This window comes from Hippichthys cyanospilos, chromosome 6 (genome assembly GCF_059441005.1).
Source record: "Hippichthys cyanospilos isolate Australia breed blue-spotted pipefish chromosome 6, RoL_Hcya_1.0, whole genome shotgun sequence".
NCBI lineage: Eukaryota > Metazoa > Chordata > Actinopteri > Syngnathiformes > Syngnathidae > Hippichthys > Hippichthys cyanospilos.
In genome coordinates, this window is record NC_142374.1 from 3,972,340 (window position 1) to 3,994,537 (window position 22,198).

At 37.8% G+C, this 22,198-nt stretch overlaps 1 protein-coding gene across 2 annotated transcripts in view; it reads right to left on the minus strand.

Annotated features, from left to right (window-relative positions):
- Positions 1-8,272, minus strand: part of LOC148421905 (synaptic vesicle glycoprotein 2B-like) — a 37,701-nt gene extending 29,429 nt beyond the window's left edge. For both annotated transcript variants that reach the window (XM_088417898.1, XM_088417897.1), the window contains exon 1: positions 8,138-8,272. The gene's annotated coding sequence lies outside the window, so the exon portion shown is untranslated. The remainder of the gene's footprint in view (positions 1-8,137) is intronic.
- Between the last annotated feature and the right edge of the window lie 13,926 nt (positions 8,273-22,198).

The window sequence follows — 22,198 nt, forward strand, 5'->3', positions numbered from 1 at the left end:
TTTAAAGGAAACTGTAGTGCTATGACAAAATGTGGGATATATTTTGTTGGTGATATATTCCTATGTAAATAAGACTGATACAAAATCTGAAACATAAATAAAACTGGTAATACTATGAATTTAAAGGACACACTATAAGTTAGTGAAGATTCATTGGAATAAAAGATTATATACATTAAAAATAAGTGGGGTGTATATCCATTTATCCATCATCCAAAGCAGCTTATCCTCACATGGGTCACAAGCCTATCCCATCTGTCTTTGGGCAGAAGGCATGGGAGACCCTGAACTGATTGCAAACCAATTGCAGGGCACACAAAGACAAACAACCATTCACATGCACAAACACACATAAAGATAATCTATTATCTCAAATTCACCCACTCTACATGTTTTTGTAGCGTGGGAGGAAACTGGAGTGCCCGGAGAAAATGGGCACAGGGAAGAACATGCAGACTCTACACGGGAAGGGCTGAGCTGGAGGCTAACCTGAGACCTCTGCATATGAGGCGGATGTGCAAATCAGTCTGCCACCTGGAGTATCGATGGAATGCTGTGAAAAATTATCTTCATTCTGATTTCTGTGTTTTCTTTGCATATTTATCATACATACAGTATACTATAGATCAGACATATCCAAAGTCTGGCCCGGGGGACAAATGAGGCCCTTGGTCAATTTCCATCCGGCCTGCAGCCTCCGTCATAAAATCAATAAAGTCTGACCTGCATGGAGAATTAATACATTGGGCAGCAACGTTGTTACCTGCGTGTGCTAAATGCTGTCATCTATAGGGTCAATTAGGAACAGCAAATTAGTATAAGAGAAATTGACTGTATGAGCCTCTAATTTTCTAAAATGGCGACAATCAACAAAAGGAGGCAAGTTGAGCTGCAGTGTGACACTGTGAGCTGCGATCAGCACCAGCAACTTTATATCGTCAACTTTTACTGACAGCCGGATAAGGACAAGTTTCCGAGAAATTCCAGCTTTTGGTAAGAAAATGCTAAGCTTGTTAGGTTCGATGTATTTGTGTGAGAAGGCATTCTCGGTCATGAACTTAAATTAGAGCCGTGTGAGGACACACACTTAAGACATCTTGCACATCCATACTACTGCCACAGAGCCACACCTGGCCCTTGTCCTGCACTCCAGATCTCAGTTTCACTCATCGCACTCATGCGGACAAGTCATTTTTCATTCACGTCTGAAAGGGTTTTTTTTTTTTTTTTTTTAAGTTTTCACTCCAGAATAATAACCATTTAAAATTCCAATCAACATTTATAGTTACTAATTTCATATTTTAAATGAGCCCTGCACTTGTTGATATGACTATTACTTGTTCATTTCTCTGGTATTGTGTTTAAAAATTCTATAAATAATAAACTGCCATGGTGAGATATTTTTTTATGTTTCAAATGTAATTTGCACGTCAGAGTACAATTACTTTTGTTCAACTGTAACAAAAAGGAAATTAAAAGTGTTAAAAAAGTGAAGTTAAGTGAATATTCAATTTCAATATTTAATGTCAATTCAATTTTGATATGCATGTTTCAAATAAACCAAAACACATGCTTAAGATAGCTGAAATGAAAATAAAAAAGCAAATATGTTAAACACAGAACGGCTCGCTGAAATGTATTTAAATTAATTGCTGTATATGTATATGTACATATATGCTTATATGTAAAGAACGCCTGTCAAGGTTGGCCCCCCTACATTTTTAACACACCAAATCTGTTTCACTTTGCAAAAAGTTTGGACACCCCTGCTATAGACGGACGGACGGACGGACGGACGGACGGACGTACGGACAGACACAGACAGACAGACAGACAGACAGACAGACAGACAGACAGACAGACAGACAGATAGATAGATAGATAGATAGATAGATAGATAGATAGATAGATAGATAGATAGAAGATAGAAAAAGTGAGAAGGAAACTGTTCCACCAATTTAGCATAAAAAAAGCTCTTGTGTTGTTAAACAACTTTGTGAGTAGAACATCTACTGTATATAGTCAATGTTCTATTCTCCATCTGATTTTCTGCTTCATCCTTAATTAGTGGCTCAGAAGATGAGTTTTGACAGGGAACAGATGCTCAGTCAGGTTGGAATTTGATGGTTAATTAGTTTAAACGGTTCTGGAGAGAAGACAGGAACACATGCAAAAATGCACATGCATGCATGCATTCTCTCACATATATTGTCTCAAAACGAATAAGGGACTCAAAGAGCCTGATTTGGTAAACGTTTGCAAACTTGATATTTCACGCAAAAAGGTGTGAAAGCTAATTTTCTCACCGGGGGCATCTGTGATTGCACCTGCCAAACACAGTTAACTGCTATACAGTTCATTTTGTGAGTTGTGTTGCATTTAGAATAATGCTGGCTCATGTAACTCAAAGTATTAGCAGCAGAACTATTTATTTGAACTTATCACAGATCAAATTCATTCTCACTTGTTCATTGCTGGCCCTAGATGATATTAGCATTTTTCCAACATTTGATTAGTTGCTAATTCACTCATCCGTCCAAATCAAAGGCATGTCTGATTTTCACTGGTTAATATTCTTTTTTTTCTGTACTATCATATTCTGTAAGATTCAAGGTATTTATGTGACCACTGTGGGTTTAAAATTCATCTCATTTCATTGGCAGATGGTTGCCATTTGAAACATTTTTGTTGACGTATATATAAGGCAAACTCTTCACAAAACAAAAGGAACAGTGGGAGGACACTCAAGCATTATTCTGTTGCAGGAACCAGCACTGGGGAAACTGCATTGGCAGACTGGTAATTAGCCTCGGCCTTCTCTGGGAGTCGACCATAAATTTAAACCAATTCCGAGTCCAATTAATGAAATGAATGAAAAACAATGACGTCGGGATGGACTTTTCAAGTGAACACGCAAAGAATAGAGAGATTAGCAAAACAATGCAGGACTGGTCACCAATCTTATAGAAAGACTGGTATCTGGGGTCACAGAGATTTTCCCGCCCTTACAGTCTGTTGACGGTAATCTCAACAATGAATTTGACGATAGAGCTTTATATGATCAATTTCTTTTTACAACAAACTCAGCACAGTGCCTCTTAAGGCCTCTCCCTGACAAAGCAGAGAATCCTATTGCAAAGATAGCGAATGCTGGGGTTCCTCGGCTCCCAAACTGTTGCAGGTATTTGTTACAGGAAAGTTTTGAATATGTTCAAAATATCCTCGAGAATCCATTAATCAACTAACCATGGCAAAAAGAGCTGCAAACCAATGAAAACCATCATAAAATATGTCATCTAGCCTACAGACAACATGTTCATGGTTTCAACATAAATCAACCCATTCCTGGCTCCTCATGCCTCCTCAATGGTGAGGGTGCTTATATTTATGTTGCTAATGAAAGGGGGCAGTTATTAAAAAAGTTGGCAAAAATAACTGTTATTCTGGTGACCATTTGTTACTCCGTGAGATAAGAAACTAAGAGCCTTAATTTGTTTATTGGTGTACAGTCATGATGGAAAAGAAAAACTTCTTTCAAACAATTACCAAAGCTGAAAGCATTGTCTAATGGCTTGGAAAGAAGAAAAATGACTCACTTGTGAATAATTGATTCTCCCGAATGAATGCCAGGTTAGCAAGGTGTTTCCAATTGGCTTCCAGGCAGTGTTCAGATTTTTAACAGTGGTTACAAAAATGAGTCAGAAGGTACAAATCCGAGAACATCCCAAAAAAGGATTTGACCAGCAGCCCCTATGTCTGGAGTCAAGGGTTCAACCCTACGAGACCTACTTAAGTCAAACTCATTCACTGCCATTGACAGCTATAAATGTCAAATATCCATTTTACCGGGTTTGGCAGTGAATACATTTCCTCATTCACTGCCGTTATTCCACAAAATGTGTCAATAGACCCCTCCCCCAATTTCCTTCCAACCTCGCTGGTTATAAATGTTGCAGGTGTAGCTTGTGTCTTCATGCATATTAAATGAACATTTGGTCCCCTCTCAGGCTTGTTTTTCAACCTATGCTGTATTCACTAAGGTCTCATCACTTTCAACTGAGAAGACTTATTAAATTACTGTATATTGTGGAGATATGATCTTAGTTTTCTTGTTTTGGGGTTTCCCTGTGCATTTGTAGCAAGATTTTTGGAGAATAACAGCCTTCAAGCCAAACAGACAGAACTACTTCTCCGTTTCAAAGACCGAAACCCAGTTTTAAAAGTCCATTACCTTCATAACTCAAGATTCAACTGGGAAAAAAAGGAGCACAAATCGGTGAAGCACAGATTTGACAGTAATACCAACCAGTTTTCCCCTTTGACTCACATACTGAAAAATAACACCTTTTTCAGTTGAGCTAACTCAAGAGTACAGCAGAAAATACTCCCACTTGCTTTAAAGCCACCTGTTTTCTTGTCATTATTTCTTAAAACCAACCAAACAAAGAACAGTAAAATTCAACAAATAAGCCTGAACGGTAGCTTAGAGTATACAGTATGGTCAGTATGAGCAAGCTGTGTTTTAAGATAGCAATTTTTAGCTTGCATATCATTACGCTTTTTACACAATACATTTTTCACAATTTTACCCAGTTGGAAAATACGGACTGGCATTTTCCTCATCAAAACACAACAAATAGGTATAACCTTTGGCTTACTATCTTAAAAAGCAATGGGGAAAAAAAATCCCTTCATCTATCTGCAATCATGGAATTTGACCTAACATTTTTAAACCAGGCATCAGGAACTCCAGTTCCTCAAGAGTCATATTGTTTTCAGTGTCTCCTACTACCTTCACACCTGATTCAAATGATGAGATCATCAGTAGACTCTGTGGAAATCTGCTAAAGATCCTGATCATTTCAGTCAGGTTTGTTGAAAGATGGAGACATTGAAAACAGCCAGAATATGAAAATGAGTACAGCAACCCGAATTCCCTACCCCTGATTTAAATAATAACTGAACTGAAACCGCTCAGGGTACATTGATAGGGTGGTCCTGAAATGCAAATCACAAACACAAAAACCTAAGCAATCAAAAAATGGTCATCATCGACAAAGACAAAAACAAAAAAAAAACCCACATAATCAAAGATAAAACGCAAACAAAAACACATTAAAAGAGTGAAGCACATCAGAATACAACGAGCACACAAGAAAAAATGAGCAAACAAGATAAAAGGCGCACACAAGGAAAAAAGAGCACACTAGGAAAAATGTTTTTGTGGTTTGCACTTCAGGGCTACGGTACATTGATGCCTTACGATCAACATCTCACAGTATATAAAGTAACATAACCCCTATCCATCCATTCGTTTTCTCTAGCCGCCTGTCCTCACGAGGGTGGCTGGCTTGCTGGTGCCTATCCCAGCCGTCTTCCAGCAGTAAGCGGGATAAACCCTAACTGGTTGCAACCCAATCGCAGGGCACACAGGGACAAACACCCATTTTCGCACCTAATCACACCTAAGGATAATTTCGAGTGTCCAATATACCTACCATGCCAGAGAGCCATACCCAGAGAGCCTGCACGGACACGGGTAGAACATGCAAACGCCATAAATGAAGGCCGGCACAAGCTCGAATTGAACTCGGGACTAACCACTCTTCCGCCGTACCTCTATCATCCACTTTAATCATATGTATTATCATACGTATTATGCTGTTGCAATATTTCAAAGCTCAATAAAAGTCTGATATTTGTGAGAGATTTTACCACAGCAGCGTTACATGAAAATAATTTGCTTTTCTTCCAATCAAATAAATTTCCAGTTTCAGAGCGCATAATTATAGACTACAGAAAGTAGTTGTAGGTTTATCAATCCTCCCAACAGACACACATGGGACAACAGGCAAGGACCAACTGACCCGCTTACTTACAGACAAAACGAGACATTTTCAATGTATGCATCGTCCCAGACAAGATTCGAATCATGGCTGTTTGTAGGGCATACTGTACTGCACTCAGACCTCTGCAAAAATGAATTTAAAATCAAACCCTAATGCCAATGTGAATGACTTGTGAATGAAACAATTGTTTGGGTCAGAAAAAGTCAACAATATGGACATAAACATATCACAAACACTACATATTTCAGGATTAGCGTGACACTACATCTAAAATTCACATAATTATAATAATTTACATAATCTTGATATCCTATTTACATTTGTGAAATTATTCTTGATGCATGTAATGTGATGTGAGTCCTAAATAAAACAATAGTTTCAAATATCAGTAAATAAAAATTGTGTGCATATTGAAAAAAAAAAGAGACAGTAGTAATACACTCAGTGCAAATTCTTTTGGCAATTGATCAAGTGGGACTATGGATAGAATGTACTGTATTATTAGAAAATGTTGGGGGGGGGGGGGTCGTGAATGTACTGTATTATTAGAAAATGTTGGGGGGGGGGGGGGTCATAAACTCCCCTGGGAAGTTTGGTTTGGGAAAAAAGTCCAATTTTGGTGTCTTTCCACTCTAATGAGAGGAAGGAATGGACAACAGAAAACAATATTGAGCAGAATAAATACCGTTTGCCTCAATTCTTTAGGCTCACAAACTTTATTTATTTATTTCCACATTGTTTTCCTTTAAGTTTTAACTTTGTATCCAAGTTATATCAAAATTTGATTGACTGGGTTGATTGTGCCAGTTCCCATTTTATGGAGGAACTCAAGAAGACTATTTTTACAGCACTGTACATGCTCAGAAAGAAAAACACAATTAAAAAGGACTTTGCAGAATTGGACTACTTGGACTTATCAAAAATGTGGTGTAAGTCCCAAAACAAGGGCAGCAGCTGTTTTACTGTCATACAGTTTTCTTTGAGCAGCCTGTGTGTGGGACTGAACTGAACACTGGTGGGATGAGGTAGGTTGAGGGGCCTTGCTGTTTACATAATACTTTGACTGCATAAAGCTCTCAGCCTTTTTGAACGATGCATCATATGGCACCTTTCAAACACAACAATTCTTCAGAGCTGATAGTTTGTTTTGAATGGAAAAAACCTGTTCTCAGGGGACTTTTAGTTTTGAAAATTGCAAGCAATTTGATCAGATGAAAAAGAACACTGTTTAGGCCTGTGATGGATGTTTATAGGGGAAGCTGAAGAGTCAGCCGAGTCATTTAGACACAATTAATAATGCATCGTGTTCCTATCTACAGCAGGAAGACTCTCTCTCTCTCTTGCTCTATTTCTTGTTCCCTCACACACACACTAGCAATAGTGCAGTCTACTAAATCAAATTGGAGCTAAAGGAACCGGCTCTGCAATAAAAGCAGCATAACCAGATCTGAATCCCGCTTTTTTTGATAGATTCTTTAGATGCCATTTCCTTTTATGTCCAAATATTGTGATAGTCATGTGGAGAGCATCTTTAATGTTGATCTACTGTCCACAGCACACCTGCGCCATAGCAGGATGACAGCATTCTGCCGTTTGTAGAATTAAAGCAATCAAGTGAATTAAAATACAAAATTATAGTTGTATGGCTTTGTAAGGATGTCTTATGAAGGGTTACACTTGAATCTGGGCAAGGATAAAAATAAACTCCATCTTGAGCTTGTTGAAACTTTTGAGGTTGGTTTAAAATAGCCGTGTTCTTTTACCTTCTTTTGTGGAAAGTGTTTCAATGAATACGCACTTCAATGTGTACATTGATGGTTCATTACAAATTGACCTTTTGATGTGAGAGTACAGTGAAGGTTGACAGAAATATGTCTTCAAGTTCCATTGACTTATTGCCTATCAATTATGTGGTATATTGTAGAATAAGGACTGTAAATAGGATAAGAGAGGAATTGAGTGTGTGCATTGCTTATATAATACAGGCACACAATCTTTGCTTTTGTGCTTTCTGACAGTTGTTATACATTATTTTTTTATTTTTACTTCAACACCAAATGAAATAACCCAATGATGGTGATCTGCAGTATGTTTTGCAATGTTTTGCCATGTTTAATCAAATATAAGTATATGACGTGCATTATTACATAAACATTATTGACATATATTTCAGCCATCGGATGGAGGATAATATTTCAATTGTCATTATATACACTATTGACTTCATATGATGCTACAAATAAAACACATTCATTTCAAATGAAATCAATGACAAATAGTTGACTTACCACATAGGAGTAAAACTGAAGTTTACAAGTGTTCAGAAAGTGTCAGCGTTCCCAAAGATATCTCTCATAGTTCAAAAATCACTCTAAAAGCATCAGTTGACTGCACAAGCAGCACGCAGACAGAGCTGAGGGATTAGAAAGAATGGGATAGATCGAGCCTCTTTTCCTCAATCTGTCTGCTGTTCTCTCTCTCTCTCTCTCTCTCTCTCTCTCTCTCTCACTTTCTGCAGCAGTCCTCTCTACTGCATCCTTCCTGTCAGAAGCGCAGTGGTAGAGTCCGCTAGTGTCGTGTATTATGTGCAAGACCATTCCATTTGTCTTTCTGCAGGGGAAGTCCAGGAGTGATGCGAGGACGGAGGGCGTGCGAGCGGAAGGTGGTGCTTTGAGAGAAGCAGATGGGTAGCTTGTGGGAGGGGGATGGATGGTAGCAGGGTGGGATGAATAGATGAGGAGGTGGAGAAAGTGAGTGGGGGTGCCCAGTGACAGATGTGTTGACTTAGTACGAGATTCTTTCCGCACATTGATGGGAAAGTCATAAAGATCTGCACAGATTTAAGACCTCTACTACACAGTGTGTATGGCTACAAAATTGCTTATGTGCTTTATTTTTTGCATTTGGTTTCTCAGGTTTTACTATCGTGGCCCTGAGGTGAAAATCAACCAAACAAAACACTAGGCAAACAAAAAAGAGAAATCGCGAACGAAACAAAAAAAAAACCCACCACAAGAATCGCAAGAAAAAACAAGCAAACAACAAAACAGACTCACGCAAAAAAAAAGAAGCAAACAAGGAAAATGTAAATAACAAAAAAGACGTAAACAAGAAAATGAATGAACACAAAAAAAGTGGCACCCTGTCATCCCATCAGGATTGAGTCCACTTGCCCTCACCCACACTAACCACTTCTGGTAGGGAAACTTAGTTCGGTTCTTTTTTTTTGTTTGTTTGCTTCCTTTTTCTTTGTGCTTCTTTTTTGTTGCGTGTGTCCTTTTTGTTGTTTGGTTCTTGTTACTTGTATGCCTCGTTTTTCTTTTTTGCTTCTTTTTTCTTGGTACATTGTTTTTCTTGTTTGCTTCTATTTCTTGTTTGCTTCTTTTTTCTTGGTACGTTGTTTTTCTTGTTTGCTTCTTTTTTCTCATGTGCATCTTTTTTCTTGTGTGCGTCTTTTTTCTTGCATGCTCCTTTTTGCCGTGTCCCTTTATTTATTGCGTGCTTTACTCTTGTAAGGTGTTTTTGTTTTTTTGTTTGTGATTACCTTTTTTTTTTGCTGATTTAGTCTTTTGTTTTAGTGACTTGCACTTCATATGAAAATGCACAACATATGGAAATGAGACTCACAGAGGACAACCATTCAAGGTCCAACAACCCTCATTTGGACTATCATGACCTTCTCATGAATTCAGCTTGCCTCTGTTTTGTAATTTAAAACAATAAGATACCGTAATTTACCAAGCAGAAAATGTAGAAAGTTCTTCATTTTGGATTGTAAACAAAAGCAAGTTTTTTTTCACGAATTTACCTGTTACTTTGTGCAACCTCCATCTATTCAGTTTTATATTATCATGCTTAAGTTGCGGTGAAAAGGACAACACAAATACAGTGGGCCCCCGTGTTACGAGATTAATCTGTTCTGCGGTTGGGCTCGTAAGACAAATTCACTGTATGCCGGGCAATCCAAACTTATGTTAAATAGCTAACACATATTTTAACATAATGCCAGGTAAAAACGTCAAAATTCTACATACATATTAAAAATTGCTACCTAAATAGTATATTAAGTGCTATGTATATATAATATACATGTAAATAACTAAATAGTATATTAAGTGCTACGTATATATAATATACATGTAAACAATCAGAAACCATCATAAATAAAATATATAGAAAGGATTTATTTACCTTTGAGTGGCGCTTGTTATGCCCATATTCCTTAGTAAGGGTAACCTAGGCTAAGCTAGCTTCATATTTCTTGATTATCTCCAGCTTCGTTTCCATATAAATCATTTTGTTACTTCTCTCTTTAACATCACTAGCAATCTTGGGACCCATGGCTAACCCATTCAAGTTTGAATTCAGCAATAAAATGCACTAACAATATGGTTTTGTAACCACTCGCAACAACAACATAGAACAAAGCTTTTTTTTCTCCGCCATTTTGAAACCAGTGAGGCCGACCAATAGCAGACCAGCATCTCCGTCATGTGACGGCAACAGTAAATAAGTCAAGTTACCTAACAACGCCTCCAGACAAAACAACACAAATACAGCCAACTCCTTTGGGTCATGACAGTTGTTTTTGCAGCAAAGCGGGGAAAATACCGTAAAGAGAGGACGGAAATAATCAGTATTCCCCATCGCAACAAGAAAAAAAACATAAGCCAGGGACGCTGTAACCCAGGGAGCCACTGTCATTGCAAAATTCCACTGTTATTTAACTGTTAACTCATATAAATACCACAGACTTCACTATCACTTCACTAAACTAGTTTTTGTTTTTTTGGCCACAGAACAGACACTTGGCCTAGAATTACTTTATAATTTGAATATAAAGTTATGCTGTTGTGTATCAATAGAAAATCCAGCAAGGAGGCCGGCAAAAATCAAAGAGCTATTTAAGTTAAAATATCTTGCATGTAAAAAAATGCTTAAATTCCAGAATTTTGACACATATGCAGATAAAACAGCCAAGATTATGTGTTAAAAGCAAAGTTATCATTCATTTCCGGTAAATATTTTAACCTAAAGTTACGTTAATTTGGCTTTTTTTCTGCACACCATTTTCAAAATGCATGCATCATGCTATTTTATATAATAATTACCTTGAATCTTTGACCAAATCATTGTAGTCTCTCCTGCCTGCTTGTGTGCTCTCAAAGTTGACTATTTCTTCCTGTTTCCACTTGAATTCGACGTTGGAACACAGCATGTGTTCGAGATGTTGTCGCAGTGAAAGCCTACATGATACTGAGACTGGCCCGGCCTCCTAAGGGAAGCTGTAAGCGCTGTCTCGTCAACTTAATACAGATGTCTGTGGTAACACGACACTTTGAAATAAAAGCGTGATATTATTTTGCGGGCCACATGAAATGTGTGGCGGGCTGGATCTGGCCACGAAGCTTTGACTCAGACACTTGTGATCCACTGAATGGGAAGAAGATTCTGCTTAACAAAACAGTGTGGGCTATCAGAGATAGCTGTTCATGCCTCTTTAAAAAACATAAACATTAATTAAAAAACTATTGATCACGGTAGTTAAGTGTTGAACATGATATATTGTACTAAGACAAAATAAATGTAAAACAAATAGCCTTTCCTGACAAGAACAGCCTCAACATCACTGAGCAATGTTAGATTAAACATTTTTCTCTAGAGTGCTCATACAGATAAGTTAAACACATTGGTATTTTGGAATTAATGGGTCTAATTTACCAAGAGTGTCTAATTTTGACACAGACAAACGGTGTCATTCTGGTCTTTCAAAAGCCATTGAAAACGTATTACTTCGGAATCAACACAGGAATCACAAATATGTAGAGTGAAAATGGATTGTTGGAAAAACAGGTGAATTATACTGTGCATCTGCGGTACTTTTTAGGCATACATGAGTGTAGTGTGCTAGAACGGAAACAAAAAGGTCAGTAATGTGTTTGCATCTGTGCTTCTAGTTCTAATGCTTTTCCAGCAATTTGCGAATGAGTGTGAATGGGTAAAGAATTATCACTTCATAGGATATGAACAGGAAAAACGTGTGTGCACTAATTATAACTGTGTTCATGCAAGTATGAAACATACACATGCGCACACTCACGCGCGCACAGATGTGACTTCTGTGTACGGTACTTTGCCTTTGGGATGCAAAAGTGTTTTAATAATAGTAGAACTGTTGTGTGTTCATAATGAGTCTTTTTGCATTAACTGCTGCAACTTGCAATTATCATTCTGCCCCAGTACATGAGGAAACAATAAAAAATGCAAGAATAAATAAATAAAATGGTTTATGGATAGATATCAACATTTGACAAGGGTTGGGCATTCAATACAAGTATCCTATACAAATAAACCCCGCACCAAAAATCAACATAAAACACTAAAAAACAGGCTAATATTTATCGAAAGGTAACAGAGGTAATAGGAAATTAGTAAAAAAAAAAAATAATAAAAAAAAACATTACAGGAAGATTTGTCTGTCTAATGGAAATAGCTGAAAGGATTATCGAGGGAGTATGATGAAAGAAGAGGCCCAATGCTAAAAATGTTTCAGTTGCTGTAAGGACCAGTATTATTAATGATTAAAATTACTCGGTAAGTCGGGCGGTATTTAGTTTCTGCATCCCTCAGGGGCCTAACAAACCAAGATGAACTCTGCTATGCTTTTATCCTCAGTTGTTGGTTCATTGGTGTTATCGTAGTAGCTAGCTGGAGCTCTTTTAAAATGCTGCATTTCTTATTCATATTGTGGAAAATATAGGGCACATTAAATCTTACTGCTTTGAATGTGGATCTATTCCTCCACTTAACTTCGAGTGAATACTTTTTGTACTGTCTCAAATTCTTCTTCAAAAACCCCGTTGTTGATCCTGTGCCTAAGTAAGAATAATAATATTATTATTATTGTTATTATCATTAATATTATTAATGTAAATAAGGTTTGCTGAAGACTGCAATAAAGCCAGAAAAATAAAGTGCAATATGTATATGTGACGATTCGGAAGCTTGACTTTTGGTTAATACAATTTAGTTCTAGGCTCACAGATATCAAATAACCACACGATGCATCCTTTGACTACCTTTGAACCGTGCTGAATTTCATATTTGTGATGAGCTCAATCACCTCTGATCTTGTCCCAATGACACCGTTCCTTTGACACACTTTGGAGTGATTGACTCACAATCATTTGAAACAGGAAGCTGTGTATGTAGCCAAACTGACGCATGAAGAGGAGGGAAGGGATCTTTAATCCCAGTGGTGCACTTTAGCAGAACAGCACAAAGCTGGTGATAGAGGATTAAATCAGTGTCATCAGTCTGCCAGTCAACCGAACAGTCAGTCTATGTGAAGAGGAAATACAAATGAAAATCAAGAACCCAATTTCATTTTTTCATTCTCAGGCCATTGCAGCATTCGTTCAGCAATTGTTAAGACGGATAAGTCTGATAAAATGATTCATGTGAGTGGTTGCAATCCGACATGGAAGGAAAGCCTCTCGAAACACTTAGCGTGTGTGTATCTTGGTGACTTATCAAAGAAAAAAATCTGGTGTATTAGCACGATACTGGTATGACAGAATTGTACACACTGCTCATATCCCTCTAAATCTTTCATGATTGTGCCATGGAGTGTCCAATCCTGATATTTTGAATGAACTGGATTGAATTGAGAAGTAGTAGAAGTATTCACATACAATTTTGGGCCCGATTGTTCTACATTTTTTAACGTTATTTGTTGTGTATGTACAATGATTTTGAATGGATAAATGTGGTCCGATTCCTTCTGCCACATCATTGGAAGAGGGACGGATGCGTTGGGGACCACCTCTTACCTAGAATTCTTCTGTAATAAAATTGATTTTCAAGTGTAAATTGTGATTATCATGTTTGTTACAGCCTTTACTTTAATTTCGTTTCTGGGCACTGCTAACATAACTGCGGCTCTCAGTGAGACTACAGCCATTTATGCATTTATAGTTACCTAGTCTGTCTGGCATGCAGGAAATCTTCATAGCACACCTCTCCGCAATATAGTTTTTTTGTAAAAAAATTAATTCTGCGATGCACCAAGGGTGCAATAGGTGATGTGCAAAGTAGTGAGTGACCAATGTAAAGTAATATCATGAGATTTCAAACTCTCTGCAGTAAAATATATGAATTATGCAAATTAAATTTGGCACATTGACAATTTAATTTCTTATTAAGTATGAGTTTAACAGTATTGATATTTCTAACCAGGGAGTGAAATGTCTTGCTTACTGAAGCTGCACTTCTGCCTTGCCCTCTTCAAGATGTTGTTCAATGACGGCTTACATACATTCATCCATCCATCATCTTGACCATTTATCATCACGAGGGTCACGGGAGTGCTACAGACTATCCCAAAAGGGTGAATTAAGGAGCCAAAACAGGCATTTTACTCACATTAAGGTCATGTTCTATTGGTATTTGTTGGAGTTTTGTTATGGGTTGATCTTCGTTTCTCTTTGGGGCTTTTTCTGTGTTTTTAATTGTTTTGAGATGTAGGGTTTTTGTTCATGTGTTTAAGTTCATGTTTTGTTCCCCTCATGTCTGTGCTCATCAGTGTGAGTGTGTGCACCTGTCTACGTTTACCTGCTTCCCTTGTGTTGACCAATCAGCTGCCTCTTTCAATTGTTTCTTATCCAGATGTTGCATGTTGTCTCGTTTATTGAGTGAATGTAGTTTGCAGTTTCCTTTCAGTTCTTGTTGGGTCATTGTCTAACTGTCGTTGTCAAAGTGTTGTGTCAATGTGGCTGTTAAATCCTTGTTGCCCTTGAGTTTCTTCTTGACTTTATACTTATGCAGTTGTCGATATTGTCTTTCTTTTGTTTGTCCTCAAATTGAATCTGTAGTTTTTCTGAGTGCAACCTGCCTCCTTGCTTCCGTTTTTGGGTCCACAGCCTTCCGCCACCTCGCTCTCCATACCAAATCGCAACAATTAAATGCAAAACCGTTGAGAGATCGCACTCACTCATCAGTCCCATGGCTTTGTTATTTACCACTAACGTTGACTGCTCGGCTGTGTGCTCCCCAAAACACATTTTTGGAGCTAATGAAACATTGTTCTTTAAGCGATTGACTCAGTGCAAAATCTCTCCCCCTCACCTCCGGAACAAAAACAAAGATGTGGATCGGGTCAGCGTGTATTTGCACAGGTGGTACGAGGGCTTGATATTGTCATTCACAAATGAGAGCTGGTGCTGAGAGTGCAAAATAAGAAAGGACTGCTCAGAAATGCATCAATGAAGAGAAATAAAACTGGGTGGAGAAATCAACATAGTAACATGGTTAAAATGTCAAAAGAGTTGAACTCCTATGGTATGACCCCTTTGAGGGTTGCATATGAAATGCATGGTGGTGGTAATATTACAGACAGTACTTATTGAATAGTTGCCACAATCAAATAAGATGTAGATAAAATACAATATTAGAGATCCCTGCCTCAGATGGGGACAAGCATCTTGTTGGGCTTATACCACCTCCTATGGCCAGCCCATGGTGACAGGTGTGACGAGTATCTGCTGCAGTTGTCACAGTTTGTTTGATGGGCATGATTGTGATGAGCACAAAGTGAAAAAAGGCAGGCATTGAAATGCCACTAATACAGTGTTCTCTCATTTTTTGTGGTTAATAGGGACCAAAAAAAAACACACAGCAAAATTGAAATCTGTGAAGTACCACCCCACAGGCATCTTTATGCCTGTAAATGTGGGTACCAGATTTTTAAAAATGTGAAAACTATTTATACTTTACATACTTGATGCAAAGATTACTGCAGTACACATATTTACTTAAATCTTAAATTATGAAACCTTATAGATTAACTGTACAATTCAATTATCCCTACCCATTTCCATCCCTTGGCTGTAGTCGGACGTCAGCCTAGAGTGGAACCATGGCTAACCAAGCATGATAACAGGGAAACAAAAATCCCAATTTATTACATCGACATTTGTAACATCTTCCCAACGCTCTCTTTCGTTCTCATCATATTCCTTCAGTAATGTGTGTGAGATTCACTCTGAGACAGCGACTGGAGGTACTGTAGCCAACAGTCAACAGCTTGGACAAGCCTGGCATGGCAATCAGTCAATGAGCTCACCGGCACTCCTACAGGCCACTGGTTCCCAGTGCAAAATCGACCAATGAGGGTAGGAGTTGCAATCCACAATGTGTCTTTCTGCAATTATAGCTAAAAAAAAAACAAAAAAAAAAACGCAAAGCACTGAAGCCAAAAAGATGAAGCACAAAGTAACCAGAGAACACTGTACTGTAATGTTGGAAACTCATCATTCCCTATAATTGCTCCTTATACTACACAATACAATCTGAAAAATAATTAGCCAGCTACCAATAACAGTGTGTTCACTTTTTGTCCAAAGCCAGCATTTCCTATAGCTGCAAAATGCCCTCTCTTTTCTTTTCAAAGACAACAAACACAATGCAAGTCAACAGATCAACCAAAACTGCCCCCATCTGCCCGGTCTTTCTTGGTTTGGGGTCTACCAGCACCTCTAAAAGACAACTATTTTTCTCTTACTTGGCGTACCTGAATAACACCTATATTTTTTGCTTCTAGATGAAACTGTATTGTCGGCTTGACACTGTCTTGAATTGATTTTTCCAGTTTCCTTGGTGGCAATATACATTAAATGCCAAGACAACCAAGCTACTTTTCTAATTGAGCAGTAACAGCCTGATTTATTAAGATAACATAAGCAGGTGCTAAATTTGCATGTTCACGCTGTCCGAGGGCAGCTAACAAAATAGAAAGGAGAACATTACCTTGCTTTGCAATATCTGATCATGACTCCAGGTCCTTCCATCGATAATCAATGCCTGCTTAAGACCAAAATGATCACAGAAATTGAGTGCCTGGTAGATAAAGTCGCACCATTAATACTTGCACAGTCATTGTTGTCTAAAATGATAAATCTGCCAAAAACCTCCCAAGTGAGCAATACAGAGTGTGATTTACAACTAAACTTAAAAGTAAATGCTTATCAGCTAATGAAACTGTGAAATTCTTGCTTTTCCTGAATTTGCTAACATCATGTACGCTGCACTGTTTTTTGCATCATCACCGGTAAAATAGTTCACAGAGTACATTTATTTAAATCACACAATGCCAAGCCACCATTGAGGGGAAAAAGTTCTCATCTGCAAAAGACTATTTGACAAGGATCCAGAAGCTGTGCTTTTCTAAGATTGATGTTTACTCTGACTCACTGCAGTGATGCAGTTATGGATTGGATGGGAGTGGTGTGCCAAATGGCAACACTTTTCTCTTTTACGAAGGCTGACTAAAGCAAATGATTATATATATATATATATATATATATATATATATATATATATATATATATATATATATATATATATATATATATATATATATATATATATATATATATATTCCTCAACTCAATAAATGGTTGATTGATTAATGTTGGTATAATAAATTACTCATGAAGTAGCCAGAATTGTGGTGGAGACATTTGTGAATAAGTGAGTTGCCATCCATCCCTGCGCATTAACTGTGGAAAAAATTAATAAGTGTGAAGGCAGGCTGGAACAGGTAGAGAAAAGTATCATGTGCAATTTGGATAGAAGAGTTTCAGCTAAAATGAAAGAAAATGCATACAAAAGGACAGGAGGCAGAGCTGAACCTAGCACAGATAAAGATGCTGAGATTCTCTTTGGGAATGACCAAGATGGATTGGATCAGGATTGCATACATCACAGGGACAGCACATTTTAGAGTTTTGGGAAATAAAAGTCAGAGGCCAGACTGAGATGGTTCAGACATGTCTGGAGGAGAGATAGTGAAAATATAGGTAGAATGCTGAGTTTTGAATTGCCAGGTAGGAGGCCTTGAGGGAGTTCAAAGAGGAGGTTTACAGGTGTAGTGAAAGAGGACATGAAGGTAGTTGGTGTGAGGGTTGACGATGCAGGAGACGAGTTTAGATGGAGGCAATTGATTTGCAGTGGCGACCCCTGAAGGGAAAAGATGAAAGAAGAAGAAAATGTAGGTGCGTCATTTTGTAGGTACCGCAGGAAGTGTTAATTGAATGTTGGTGAAGTCTCTTCACAATTTGCATGAGAGGCAAGTGAAAGGTGACAAGGGTTATATGTTTCCTTTTTAGCAAAGCATAGCAGAATGTGACCATGTGTAGCATGATACTTTATCATACATTGATGCTCTTTTCTATTTGTGCTTACACACGCACATGCACACATCCAATACCTCAAATTGATGTTTACATTAGAGCGTTCAAATTTAATCAGAGCTGTCAACTGTAGAACTGTGATGTTGACCTACTTTTAGTTGGAAAAAAAAATTCCTGACTCTATTGGATATGGAATAAGATATACATATCATGGAGTAGATGGCATGGAAGAAACTGTATATATATATATATATATATATATATATATATATATATATATATATATATATATATATATATATATATATATATATATATATATATATGTCGTGCAAAATATTATGTTAGCAGCTTTCCTACACTGTGCAGGATTTGTAAGGTGCAGGTGTGAATGTATTTCTTTTTTAACCATTTTTATGAGTACAACTCTAAAGTGTGTGGAGTTTGAATTTTCTTCATGTGAGTACAACTATAAATTGTGTGTATTTTTCCATGAGTAAGAATTGAAAACCTGCTGCAATATTTTTGTAATACAACTCTCGTTCGCACGACTGACTCTTCACGAGACATAACTTATAAGACTATATAAATAATACCAATAAAAATATATAAAAATCTTTATTTGTAATTGATTCATCTTCATGTGTCCATAGAATTTCACTAAAGTGTTCATGTGTGCAACAAAAGTAAGCGTTTTTCAGGCAAGCGTTCTTTCAAATCAATTGCAGTGTCTATTGCTACCAGAACAGAAGCTCCCCACAATGAATCAATTTTGGCCCAAATGGCCCACAAAAGCTTCATTTGAGCATTACTAAAAATGTGTATACATTATCAGTAACACTGGCGTGTGATTATCTTACGCATTTGTGACTTTGGTTACACATTTGTGGATTGAAATACTCATTGGTGAATTGAAAACAGTGAATACTTTTGCTACAATTCTGGCCCTATGACAAATACAATTGGAATAATGAAAACAAAAATTGCTCACTTTGCAAAGCCAAGTTCAAACATATTAGTTGGACATCTTTAACCTATCATCTCAGAGCAAAACATTGCTCAAATACTGGCTGGGGCGGTGATGTTGATGATGGCCAGAACTAAACCTTCAAGTGAAATGTTTTTTTTAGAGTTGTTACTATGAGAGTATGATAAGAAAAGATGCTTGTGACAATTAATCAGATTTGGTACTTTCGTTCAAAAATTATATTTTAAATATTAGATGATTTTACATTACAAGATATAATTACAAGATTATAGGGGTTGAAACGGATGTGAAGTATGTACCCCTGGACCCCCTTCAAGGGTACATACTTCATCCTTTTCAACCCCATCCCATTTTCATGCCTTGAATTATTGCTCACTTATTGCTTCAACATTTCCATTGCACCTTTATATTTTGGTTTGAAAATCTTTACCTATTTGGAAGAGATAAACACGTGTGTCTCCAGTATGCTCCAAATTTCAGTTTGAATAATTAAGTAAAATGAAATAAGAACCATTAAGATCTCCCAGGGTTTGTTCTGTTATATGAACAAAACAGTGTTTTGAGTAATAAAAGTACATTTTCTGTGAGAACCAGTGCACAGCGTCATGGAAGCCTGAATTCTGGGTGCCTGCAGACTAAATTAACAGTACATTTGTTAACAGTGGCTGTGTGAAAAATGAGTAGAGCTGTGGTGATGAATCGAATTGTCTACAATATCGTAATTTTCAATTTGTTACTGGTTATCTCAGTATGGACCTTTGAATAATCAAGCTGATTCCTATTGCCACCATGCAGATTTGATAATTTGATGATCATCATTGAGATTTACTTATTTTGTACTATATACTGTTAGTGACTTTGCATGATAGTTAAGTGTTATGCAGTCAACTATTCAACATGTACATTTTTCTTTGTTAAAGTAACACACATAAAATAAACAATTGATGTATATTTTCTTTGGAATTTATCTTTTTAATAAGCCATGTTTCCTGAAAACACCTATAATGGGATAACTGGCAATCATGCTGTTACAAAGTTAAATCTATGAATGTGATGAGCGATGCAGTCTACTTGCCTTATCCTTTATATCGAACGCAGGTGAGAGGGGTTTCCCCTTGATTTCCTACAAGATGCTAGAGATCCTACCAAGATGATGCAGGAAAAAAATGAGGAACAGAGAGAGGAGGGAGAGGTTTCTTGATGCAGTCTATAGACGAGGTCTGAATACATATCAGCTGTGTAGGCTTGTGGATGGGGTTTTCATCGTGTCATCCTGAGGGAGGCAGTTACATTGCTATTGTCTGAGACTCACTACAGCGGCATCGTGTGTGAAACACATCACTGTTAGAAGACAATTTGACGCTGCTTCAGGCAAACCTTGAACTGGTTGCTTGTGTTTCAACACAAACCCTAAACTGGTTGCTAGTCAATCACATGGCACACAGACAGGGGTGCACATAACATTTCGTGGGTTAATCACATAAGTACCAGAATATCGCATTTGGCACATACCCTTTCATTGTCTTCCTTAATATCCTTCTTAGCATCGCTCCCACATTAGCAGTGTGCACACAGCCAGCCCGCTTCCTTGAAAAGTTTGATTACTTAGTCGTCGTGATTTGCACAGTCCGTTCGGGACCCAGTTTACTTAGTACAAGAAAGTCAGAGGTAAATTCTCAATCAACTGTAAAGTGACAACGTAAACAATCTCACCAGAAAACACAGCCCAGCTAGCCAAAGCCACTTCAGTAAACAGAATAGGACGGCATGGGACGCGCGTTTGCGTTGTTCCTGCTGTTGGTCTCGCCACAAGAAGGCAATACATCTAAACCAGCTTGTTTGTCAGCCTACATTCACATACACTTTTCAAACTGTCAAATAATGACAGAAAATGTTTGACCCTGTATCAAACACACCGGTATTATCTGCTAGCTGAGGTCATGAACTGTAAATCTTGCATTTACGTGCTTCAAGCTAATGGCACGCCTTAGAGCAACCTTCTAGGGAAAAGAAATGTTCAACTCAGGCTCGGATGACATCATGGGTGAAAACTAGGTAGGAAATGCAAATACGCAAAGTGATGCGTGCCACGTTACGCATCAGTGATTTGTTGTGCATGCATACCTGCAAACCAGTTATGTGCATTCCTGCATGAAACTGCAGTGTAGGAACTGAACCCATGCTTCCTGTTTCGCTTTTGAAAATATTGAATCTACTGTATACAGTATGTAGCGACATTGTCTATCACGGACCAAACTCAAGCAAAATTGGAACAATGCCAGATGTGAAAAAATAACCAGTTTAATTTGCATAAATTGATCTTGAAAAATACAAAATATGGCCTCCCATCTTTCTCAAGACAGGAAAATGAACTGTTTCTACAATAAACAATAAAGAGACAATATGGGGATTACCAATCACCTCTAAACAAAATTCCAACAGGAACACTACCAACGCAGTTAATCCTGTGGTTGATCCGATTATTCAGAGATGCTCCTCATTGTCTGATCTTGTGGTACTGACTTTCTTACCTTCACAATGCTTAACTTGGAACCTTTTGTGGATTGTCAAGTTTCTTTTCTTTATGCCAGCAGCCGTTAGTCCAGTGTCAATACCAAGTTGTATTTGATAACTCTTGGCACATATATTGTCTGGCTTATCACGTTGACAGACGTCGCTCCAGTCAGTACCTCCTTATGCATCACATAACAGCTGCATCCATCTTTGCAGTTATCTTTTGTGGATTTCAAGGTAGACAGGGTTGCACAGATCAGAACTGCAAAGTCTTTGTCCAAATATTCTTGAGCAAGTTAATTAACCCACTCTAGATGCTTGGTGTGTACACACCATCATTTGGTGGGTACCGTTGAGGTAGAAAGGCACTGTAGAATACAATAAATAAAATGTGCTTTCTTGGCATATGCTGCATTTGGTCCTGGAGCTGGCTTCCTGTTGTTTCAGCAATGACTTGATGAACCAGCACCCTGTTGGCTTGTATGATGCCATGTGCTCTTGTATCCATTTGTGGGGTACTGAGTTGTAGGCATTCTCTCAGTCAATTCAGGGATTACTTATATGGCTCTGTAGTCTCTTGGAATGGCTCTGTAGAGTCTTGGAAGCTAAGGCTTTGCAAACCAGTGGCGAGTGCTTAAGCCTCTTGTTGATTCCTC